We start from the raw sequence: 10841 nt of genomic DNA on the forward strand, positions 1-10841 counted from the left end.
TCCCCACTGACAGGCTGGTCCCCCCAGGGCTCAGACTCCATCCAGATGGGAACAGCCCTGCTGGCCCCTCATGCCTGCAGCCCCCAGGTGGGCAATTACGGGCCCCTTTGCCCTGCAGCTCCAGTCCTCTGACCACACTGGTCCCCAGTTTCTTGGGGTGGTGGGCAGCCTCAGAGCAAGGCCGGGCTCTTCCCGGGGCAGGCACGAGCTTCCTGCTGCCACTCTTTCCAGAGTATCCAAGGCCTCCCTGCCCTGCATCCTGGCCTACTCTGCCCAGACACGTGGCGCACCACCCCGGGCCGCCCCGACGCTCAAGCCACATCCTGGCGACTGGAGGACGACCGAGGGGGTGCCTAGAGCGCTGAGTCCCTGCGAGGCCAGGCGGCGGCCCAGCCGGACACAGCCCTGAGAAGCGCGCGGAACCTCGGTGTTTTCGTCCCTGAAAAGGGCAGATGCCACGGCCGGTCCTCCCCGGAGCGCGGCCTCAGCCCGGCAGCAGAGGGCGCTCGCGACCCGCCGAATGGCCCCCGCGGGGCACACTGGGCGGAGGACGGCGCGGGGCGCAGGAGCCCAGGGGCGCGGGGGATGGAGAGGTTGCGGGGGGATGGAGGGGCGCGGGGGATTGGAGGGGCGCGGGGGGTTGGAGGGGTTGCGGGGGGATGGAGGGGTGCGGGGGGATGGAGGGGCGCGGGGGATTGGAGGGGCGCGAGGGATGGAGGGGCGCGGGGGATTGGAGGGGCACGAGGGATGGAAGGGCGCGGGGGATTGGAGGGGCGCGGGGGATGAAGGGGCGCGGGGGATGGAGGGGTTGCGGGGGGAATGGAGGGGTGCGGGAGGAATGGAGGGGTGCGGGGGGATGGAGGGGCGCGGGACGCAGAGCAGGACTGGGCGGCCTCAGGGTCCGCAGGGCGCTCCGGTGGGGGCGGGGCAGGGCGAGGGCGCCCCCCACACACATCGACAGCCGGTCGTGGTTGCGGGAAGATAAGGGGCTTCTTCCGCCGGCGGCAGTGGCCCGGGACTCAGCCCAGTGAGCCCGCGGCGCGGCCGTCCGCCGCTCTTTGGCTCGGTGAGCACTTACTGAGTCCCTGCTGTGTGCGCCCGCAGGCGGGGGCTGCGGGGGCGTGCGGAGGGGACCGTAAAAGGCTGGCTTCGCCGCCCGCCGGGTGCCCACGGATAGGGGCACCTCTCGACCAGGCCGGCGGCGGAGCGCGGTCCCCGCGGCCCTCCAGCCTGCGGAGGGACCCGCCGCCCGCTGGGTGCGAGCTCCGAGGGTCCCGCGGACGAGGCCCCGGGAAGGGCTGGGGGCCAGGCCCTGGTCGTGCTGGGGGTGGGCCCGCCGCCCAGACGGAGCAACAACATTGGTGTGGGTGGCGGGGCCCTGGGGGCCCATAGCTCAGCGCACCGTCTGCGCCCACCCCCGGCGTTTCCGATGGAGGACAGGCAGCGGGTGATAAATCACCAGAGCCCAGCCCCCCACCGGGGCGGTCGTCGGGAAGGGGGCTCCGTGTGACAGAGACGGGCCTAGAGCCGTGAGACGACCGACCGCAGAGACAAAGCAGGGTCCCTTTACCGACCCCCCACCCTGGGCGCCCCTCCAGACACCTCTCCACCGGCCCATCTGGAAACCAGCTGAGAACCGCGCACCCCAGCCTGCTGACCCCCAACGAGGGGGAGGGGGGCCAAGAACAAGGCTTCCGCAGCCACAGCTCCCTCCCAGGGGCGGCTGTAAATCAGTGGGGGGCTCTTGCCAGCACCCCCCAGGCTGAGGGGATCTGTGGGGTCCCTGGCCCTGGTGACTGGGCCCAGCCCTGGCTGTGTCCCTCTGTCCTTGAATTGTCCTCGGCAGATTCCCCCACCCAGCTCTCTGCAATACAGTCACCAGCCCTGGGCTGTCTATACCCGGTGCTATCTACACTGGGCCTGTATATATCTGGTGCTGTCTACACCAGGGCCGTGTACACCAGGGCCGTGTACACTGGTGCTCTCTACACCCAGTGCTGTCTACGCTGGGGCTGTCTACACCCGGTGCTGGCTACAGCAGGGCTGTGTACACCCGGTGCCGTCTACACCCGGCGCCGTGTACACCCGGTGCTGGCTACAGCCTCACTGCCCTCATCGTCTCTGTCTGCAGACAGGAAATGTCTGCAGGGAGACATCCTGTTGCACCAGGAGACCCCTGGCTGGCCCGCAGGAACTGGGGGTCAGCGGCCTCCCCAGCACAGCCTCCAGGGGTCCCCTCTGCCCCAGGGGAAATGCTGTCTGTCCCTCCCTCCATCTGGGTTTCCTGTCCCTGCGCGCCAGCTGCTGAGGGCCAGCAAGACAAAGAGTGCTGAGAGATGGGCCAGGTGGGCCCCGCCACAGGTGTGAGCACCCTCTGGGGTCAGGATGCTCCTGGGACCTGCAGGGGGAACCAGAGCCTGATCTTGGCAGTGCCCGCCCTGGGCATCTGTCCTTCAGATGCCCCACCGGGCACAGGCGGCAGAGATAAGGCCACCTGGTCACAGGTAAGCCTGCAGACGTCCACCATGACACCTTCCCTGGCTTGTCTCAAAGGGATGGGCATGGGGATGGGGGCTTCCTTGTCTCAAAATACCTTTGGCACTCTGGGAATTCTGTGCCTGAGACAGGCCCCGAGTGTCCCGGGGGCTGGCCTGGGCCTTGTCACGCAGATGGTCCCCTGGATGCTCAGAACCAGCCCCCTGAGCCCCAAGCCAGTGTATGGAGGCGGGGACAGGGAGGGTCTCGGTCCAGAGGAGAGTGTGGGGGTGCCAGGTGCCCTGGTCTCAGCTTGGGGGAGGAGGGGAGGGCCTCCCCCTCATTCATTCTCGCGCACGTTCCCACTCGTGGGCACCCCTGCCCGGAGGCCGCCAGCAGCATGGTGCAGGCTGGGCTGCAGCACCTTGGTCCTCGGACCTCCGCCCAGCGGGGACCAGTCCCCCTGGCTGCCGAGGCGCTGCTGTCTGTGCCTCGTGCCAGTGTCCCAGGCCCATGGGGACCTTCACAGGTGGGGGGCTGGAGGGGCTCCCCCAAGCTTTGCCTGCTGGCTTCCCCGGGGAGCGGGGATGCAGACCCCAGGGGAGGTAAAGGGTTCCCATGGTGCTCCGTCTCCCGCCCAGTGTGGCCTGGCCTGGCATGCCCACCCTGAGAGGGGGCTGCAGCCTGGGGCTGGGGGTCCCGGCAGCGTACACGTCACCCGGGCAGTCGTGCCCCCTTGGCCTCTGTGGGCCCCCGCAAGAGACGGTGCATCTACGCAGACGTCTATTTTGATGTGGTTTGTGTTGGGGCGTTTGCTTTTCTCTGGGCTTTGTTTGTTTAAAGATGCTCTTGAAGAATTCCAACCCGTCTGCAGGTCCTGAGGACCGGCTTCTGTCTGGGCGGGGCTGGGGACAGGGCCCTGAGAGCCGCCTGTCCCAGCATGCCCGCCCGTGCCCCGTGCCCACCGGAGGGGCGCCCGTGACAGACCTGGAGCAGGTGGGGCCTGCGACGCCACCGCCGAGAGATGTCACCCCGGCGGGGCCGTGCGCCTCTGTGTGAGGAAAGCAGGACCACCTGTGTGTCGGGGCTCTGGGTCTGCTGGTGCTAAATGCTGTGCATGGCCCTACTGTGTGCAGTCCTACCGTGTGGGGCCCTACTGTGTGCGGTCCCACCGTGTCGGATCCTGCTGTGCGTGTCCCCACTGTGCGTGGTCCTACTGTGCAGCCCTACCATGTGCGGTCCTACTGTGTGGGGTCCCTAGTGTGTCAGATTCTGCTGTGCAGGGTCTCAACCTGCTCTGCAGGTCTCTTCTCTGTGGGTCCCTGGTGTGGGAACGTCTTTGAGGGGCTCAGGGCTGCCTCTCTTTACTTGGGGTGACATGGCTCAGACACTGTGACGTCTGGGTCATCCGTCAGTCCCTCTCCCTGGGCTGAGGGTCTACTGGTACCAGACTCTCCCGGGCCGCACTCCCGAGCCTCCGCGGCGAAGCTGTCAGGAGGGGTGGCATCGTCTGTAGACAGTGGGGCCTGTGGACACCGCAGGCAGCCTTCTGCGCGACGTGCCTGAGGCCTGGTCTGTCAGCAGTGATGCCGTCAGGAGCCCACGGCATCCTCCCCACGTGCTCCGGGCCCCCTGCGTCCCCTCTGAGTGCCCCTGGGTCTCCCTGGGCCCGTCTGTGTCTCCGGCTGCGGTGGCTGAACCTGCAACGGTCCCAGCAGGTAACTGAGGTTGGTGCCGGTGGGCCTGGAGCCTGGCCTACCCCCCAGGGCCCTGTGGGCAAGGGCGGCGGGCACGGCCATCTCTGGCGTGGTGGCAGGACTGTGAAGGGTCTTCCTACATGGTTTCCCTCAACTCCCTGAGCACCAGTGTCCAGGGTGTGTCGTGCTGCCCCCAGGCCTCTGAGATACTGGAGCAGGTGGGCCTGGTGGGACAGAGGCAACCCAGCCCAGCCCCGTTCATCTCCCAGCCCCCGGGCGCCCTGCGTCCTCCTGGTCCACCCTGCCTCTGCCTCTGTGTGCAGCGGCCGTGGCCCCGCGGCCAAGACCTGCCTTGAGGGCACAGAGCCCGGCGGCCACCTCCCCACGAGGGAGCGCATGTGGGGGGCAGGACGGTCCTCACGCCTCCTGTGGGCGCACGTCCCGCCGCTGGCCGTGCCCCCGCATGCCCTCGGCCGCTGCCCCTCCCCACCCGCCCGTCTGTGTGTACACAGGCTTGTTTTCCCTGCCTCGCGGGCCAGGGCTGTGCTCGTAAATCGTGCGGCCGATGACACATTTATCCCGCGGGCGGCCGGTGGTGTGAATTTATGGCTGCCCGTCCCTCCCGGCCGAGGTGGGACAGGGGCCTGGACACCGCACGGGCGGCCACCTCCGGGGGCCGTGGGGTTCAGGAGCGCCCCCAGGCCCAGCCGCTGAGGAGACCTGCAGTGCCCAGGGCGGATGGGCTCTGCCGGGCATGGGCTGGGTCGCGGGCTGCTAAAGTGCCCACTTCAGTCTCCTAGCAGTGACCCGGGCAGGACGGAGGGGCCACTCCCTTGGCCGTGGACTTGGCCCACTGCTGCCAGGCCGGTGGGAGGCGCAGCGGGCAGGGAGGACTCTCGGGGAGGGCGGGAACCCCACGGGACCCCCCTCCTCCTGCCCCCAGTAAAGATGGGGAAACAGAGGCCCGGGGCGGCACAGGGCGCGGGGGTCCCGGTGCAGCCCCCTCCCGCCCCGGACAGTCCTTCTGTGCTCCCCAGTTTGCGGGCTGGCGGAGATCACGGGAGCCGGGCCCCCTCGGGCTGTCGTGGGGGAGGGGAGGGGGGCTGTCCGTCTGTCCGTCCATCCGTCGTCTGCGTGCGGGCCGGGCCTCCAGGGGACCTTCTGTGGGCTCTCGTGCTCGCCGCCCCGGCCCCCAGCCCCCCGCCCCGCCCGCCCGCCTGTCAGGATGAGCGATGGTGGCGGCCCCCCCGGGCCTCGGCCCCAGGCCGGTTCCCGCTCATTAGCCGCTGACACTGTTTGCTTTCCCGCCTGGGACGCCCACCTCGTCACAGGCCATTTCTCGCGGCGCCCCCCACCCCTGTGGGCCGGCCCGGGGGTCCAGGGTGCCGGGCAGGACCTGCCTTCAGCTCCCAGGGACGGACAGGCATGGCACAGTCCCGCCCCAGCCCCTCACCCCCACCCCCTCACCTGTGGGCCGAGCACACAGTCAGGCCACAGCGAGAGTGAGGCTGGTTTCGCGGGGACACTCAGGGGGCTCGTGACGGTGCCAGCTCACACCCCGCCTCTGCCCATCTTGGCCACTGCCCCCCTGGAGTGGCCCCGGAGCCCCCAGCCCCATAGAGAAGGTGTCTCTGTCCCCCCAGCAGCCCTGGCCCACGGCATGTGGACCAGACATTGAGTCTCTGATGCCAAGGCTCTGGGGAGAAGGCAGGCGGAGGGGTGCCCCGGGCAGAGCGGGGGTGCCCCGGGCCCTGCACCTTAGCTCCGAGCAGGGGAGGCGTCACGTGGACGTGGGGGCTTGGCGTGGGCTCAGCCTGCAGGCAGGGCAGTGCGTGGGCACGGCGGAGGTGCCCATCTCTCCTGCCGCAGGCCACCCGCTGCCCCCACACCCGTCCACCCCTCCCCCACCCCCACCCCCACCCCCACGCAGAGTGGCCACAGCTGGGCGGCATCAAGGCCCACAGGCCGGTGGCAGCCAGTCCTTCACTTAAAAATGTGTTTGTGATTTGGCGGCCGGGCAGATAACGGTGACGAATGGCCCGCCTGCCCCTCGGGGCCCCCAGCCCATCTGGTTTGATTTTGGCCCATCCCTGCCCTCGGGCACTGCCCTCCAGGGGAAGCCGGGCTTCATGGGCAGCCTCTGCAGACTCCGCCCCTCCGGCGCAGGGCCCCACGGGGCGGCCTTGCTGCCCACTGGGCACCGGCTGGTGCTGTAGGGAGGCTGCACCCCGAGCAGGCTGTCCCCTCTGCGGATGCAGAGCTGTGGGCACCGGGCAGAGGGCGGCGGAGGGGTCTGTGGGGGCCGGTGGAGCCCGCAGGCAGTGCATGTGGCCCTCGTCAGGAGGGGTTTCTGACAGGCCTGCCAAGCCTCTCGAGCCCCCAGACCATCGATTATCCCTGCACGGCGGCTTCCGGGTCCAGCCCCAGGCTCGGCTGGGGCAGCAAGGTCAGCGAGCCCCTCCGCCCTCGCCCCGCCCTTCCGCTTCTCTCTGGGTGCCTGGAAGTGGGCAGAGATGGGTGGGGGGTCTGCTCGCCCCCCGGGAGTACCCTGTCCCAGCCCAGGCCCTTGGAAGCGGCCGCCCGCGTGGTCACAGTCTGCTCGGTTGGTGCTGCCCAGGGACCCGGGCTGCTGGGTGGCCCGGGTCACAGACAGGGTGGGGCCCCATCCTCAGTGGGACCAGGGTGGGCTTGGGGGTCCCCCCCACCATCTCAGGGGCCAGGGGTGGGGTGTGGGGAGGGCACTCCAGGCCCAGGAGCAGAGTTGGGGGTCCACCTTCACCCTGGACATGCAGCCTGGACCCCTTTGTCCCCAGGAGCTGTGTCCTCAGGGTGGCCAAGCCTGTGCTGGGGGAGGGGGTGGCTGGGGGAGGGGCCTCCAGGGAGAGGGGCCGGAGGGGGGAGGGGGTGTTGCTGCACCAGGACTCCAGCCCCCTCCCCCAGGCAGTGAAACCCCGCTCCCTCAGTATCACATTGTTGAGAATTAACTTTGTTGAAATAAAAATTGGTCTTGGTATTAACTTGGCCTCCAGGATTTTCTCCGGGGCCCTGGGGGCTGCAAAGGGGTCAGACGTCCATTCCCAGAGCTGGTGCCGGCTTGGGTTTCAGGGGCACCAACGACCTCCTCATCCTCTCCAGGCGGTAACTACCCACTGACTCGGTTCCCGGGGTTGTAGGGGGAGCCGCTTCCTCTGGCCCTGCCCTGAGGCAGAACCACGCGGGCAGCGAGGATCTGGGCGTCGAGCCCTGGTCCCTTCCAATCCCTCCCCCTCCCCCATCTGTCCGCCTCCCTTGGCAGCTCTGCCTAACGTCCACGGGACTCCTCCAGCTTGCAGTTCTGCGCAGCCTCAGTTTCTCCATCTGTAAAATGGGAGGCTTGGCCTGGCCCGGGTACAGGAGGCCCTGCTAACAGATAGGCAGCCAGGCATCCAGAGGGTAGAGCCGACCCTTCTGGGAGGCACTGCCCGCCCGAGTGGCCGCAGCCAGTCCTCTGGGGGGACGCGGTGGGGCCTTCACCATGGTAGTGGGCGCCCAGACCATGGGTGGCGGTGGGGGTGAGGACGGAGACGTGGGGTCCCCGAGACCCGCTCCCGGGGAGGCAGGCAGAGGCAGGCGCCCCCCCGCAGCCACCAAAACGGCGTCTGTCTGCACCTGCACAGGCCTGCCTGAGAGGGCTGGGGGCCTCTGCCTGCACTGCGCCCCGCCACCTGCCACGCCCCCCGGGCCTGCCGCGGGTCCCAGCGGGCTGTGTGCCCGCGGGGAGGCTGAGCCTGGGGCTGTGGCAGGGACGGGGCAGGTCGGGAGGGCGGGTGGCAGTTCGTCACCCGCTGCCCCAGGAGTACTCTCTGGCCCAAGGGCGGGTCTGTGCCCAGGTCGCCAGGGGGTAGGCAAGAGGTCCCAGCTGGTGGTCCTCCCGCAGCCTAGGCCGCCCAGGTCCTGAGCAGGGTTCTGGGGGGTGGGGTGCAGCCTGGGAACAGGCTGGGATGGGGGCCTGGGAATGGAGGCGGGGGCCCCGGGGGACGCTCGAGTGGGCCCAGCTGTTGCTGCCTGGCTCCAATTCCCGCTCTGTGCCGAGGCGGGTCCCCTGGGCCGAGGCCGGTGGTCTGCCGGGGGCGGGCTGGGCGGGCGGGCTATGGGGCCTGAGCCTTCCTCAGGCGGTGGTCCCTGGGGCTGCGGCAGGAGAGGCAGCCACCTTTACTCTGCTGCAGTCACCCAGGAGGACTCTCCTGTCCCCTGCGCCTGCCGGGCCCTGGAGCCTGGCTCACCTGAACGCCCGAGTCACCCGCTGCCTGCGTCCAGCCCCACCAGCCCAGCCCCAGCCCAGACCCCCCAGTCTGATCCTTCTGTGCGGGGAGCCCGACAACCAGAACCAGGCCCAGCCCAGAACTCTCCTACTCATCCTTCAGGACCCCAAGCGAGCGCCCCTGTCCCTGAGAGCCACCCGGATGTGGGCCCAGCACTCACCTGACGCCACCTTCTGTCCAGGGCTCCTCCCGCCCAGCCCTGAGGCGGGTCAGGCTCCGCGGCCCAGAGGACGAGGCTGGTTCCCGGGCCCCTCTCCCCATCTGGCCCGTCCTTGGCTGCACCCTTCCTGGGGCCCTGCTGCAGGGAGTTTGCCCTCGAGGGGACTGTGGGGCTGCCAGGACCCACGCTTCCCCCAGGGAAGGGTTCTGAAGCGTAGAGGAGCCCAGAGAGGCGGGGTTTGCTGTGGGCACCCTGGGGTCTTCCCCCGCAGGCCCTCCCCCCAGAAGGCCGACCCCCAGTGCTCGGCTGGCTTCGGCCGAGGGCCTGACAGAGAGGCTGCTGGGGTGAGGCCTGGGGGATGTGGGGGGATCCTCTCACTCCTCAGTCCCTCCTGCCTGCCCGGTGGCCCCCAGGGAATCCCGTGATGTGGGAACCTGATATTTTAAGACTTAAAGCAAATGTTTCTGGAACCCAAGCTGAGCTGAGGCGCCCGCCCGGGCCTCGTGGAGGGGGAGCGGCCTCAGAGGTCACCCCCGCCCACAAGCCAACCTTAGCCCCCCGGGCCACAGCTCCCGGTGATGGGGGTCACTGAGCCTGGAGCCCCCTTGAGGGGCCAGAGTCAGGGCAGCTTCAGGACATGGGGGGCTGGTATGGGCCCCCAGCCTGCTGGCCCCTCTCGCTGGCCTCTGGAGCCTTGCGAGGCCTGCCAGAAGCTCCGGATCCCCAAGGACTAGCATCTCCTGACCTGGGAGTGGGGGGTGCCCGCGGTCTGCCCTGCCTGCTTGCCGTCAGGGTGGCGGGTCCGTGGGCTGCTCTGACCCCTGGATAGAGCCCAGGGCTTGAGGAACCCCAGGCTTCGTGGCCTGCGGGGCGGGGAGATCTGGGATGGATGGCCGTGCCGGCCTGGGTTGCAGGCACGAGAACAGGGCATCCGGGGCGGGTGGGGGGAGCAGCCGGGGCTTCCCCGGGGGCCTGCTGGTTAAAGAACCTGCCTTGCAACGCGAGGGATGTGGGCAAGTCAATCCCTTTCTTCTTAACCTCAGCACAAGAAGGGGCCCCCCAGGGCCTGGATGCTGAGGGGTCCAGGCCCCAGGCCCTCTGAGCTCAGAGGGGCCGTCTTCTTCCCGAGTCCCCAGTGCCTGGAGTGCCCAGGGGTGGGGGTGGGACACTGCAGGGTGGAGGGCTTGGGCCCTGCTAGGGAGGACAGGTGTTAAGGGCCCCGGCTCTAAGACGTGCTCGGGGCGCTGGTACAGCTGGGCCCCCAGCCTTCCAGGCACCTGTGCTGAATCCCTGGTCTGGTCCCAGCGGGTGGGGCTCGGCCACACCCCCAACCCTACGCCCAGGGACCCATCGGGCACAGAAGCACCCCCGGGCCGGGCCCCACCCCCTCCCCACCCCCTCCCCACCCTGTCAGGCGGCCCCCACTGCCAGGCCCAGGCCCCAGCTGTGTGGGCAGACATACGCCGCCTGCTTTGGCTACGCTGGCCCTGAGGTGCAAAGTCCGCGGTGATGAGCCCCGGTGTCCTGAGTGCTGAGGAGATCTGGTTGGGCTGCCTGGAAGAAGGGTTGCCAGCTGTTCAGGGCTCCCACTTCTTACCAGGCCCAGTGGGCAGACCCTGCCTGACGGCCCCACCAGGCTGTGGCTGGGGGGCTGTGCCCACCAGGGCTGAAGCCCACAGGCCAGCCCCTCCCTGGAAGCCACTGGCTCCGGATGGTCAGAGCCGGTGCCCACCACCGCTCCAGGAGCCCCTAGGAGCCCTCGGATGCCGTGTGGGTGGGAGGCCCCCAGTGGTAGCTCCACACTCCAGGGCCCTGAGGCACTGCCCCCTGCCTGCCGTCCCCGAGGGACCAAGACCCAAGCGCCTGCTTTCTGCAACCTGCCGGTTCTCCTGACCCCGTGACCCGGAAGCCCCCTGGAGACGGGGTCCAGGGCCTCTGTGCAGCGTGCACTCAGGCCAGTGGGTGGACGGGGGTGGGCGCGGACGGGGAGGGGGGCGGGCTGAGCCCGGGGATGCCCACGCGGTGGCCGTCTGCAGGTGACGTGGGCGCAGACGGGGAGGGCGAGGTGGGCGGGGCTCGGGGGTGGCTCTGCCCCCGGGCCCACCCTTTCCCTCGCTGCTTGGCTGCGGGGCCCCCCTCCTTCCCTACCTCCCTGTCCCCAGGCCCCCGACCCTGCCTGGGCTCCCAGGCTCCAAACCAGAAAAACGA

The sequence above is a fragment of the Bos taurus genome, chromosome 17 (assembly GCF_002263795.3).
Source record: "Bos taurus isolate L1 Dominette 01449 registration number 42190680 breed Hereford chromosome 17, ARS-UCD2.0, whole genome shotgun sequence".
In the NCBI taxonomy this organism is placed as follows: domain Eukaryota; kingdom Metazoa; phylum Chordata; class Mammalia; order Artiodactyla; family Bovidae; genus Bos; species Bos taurus.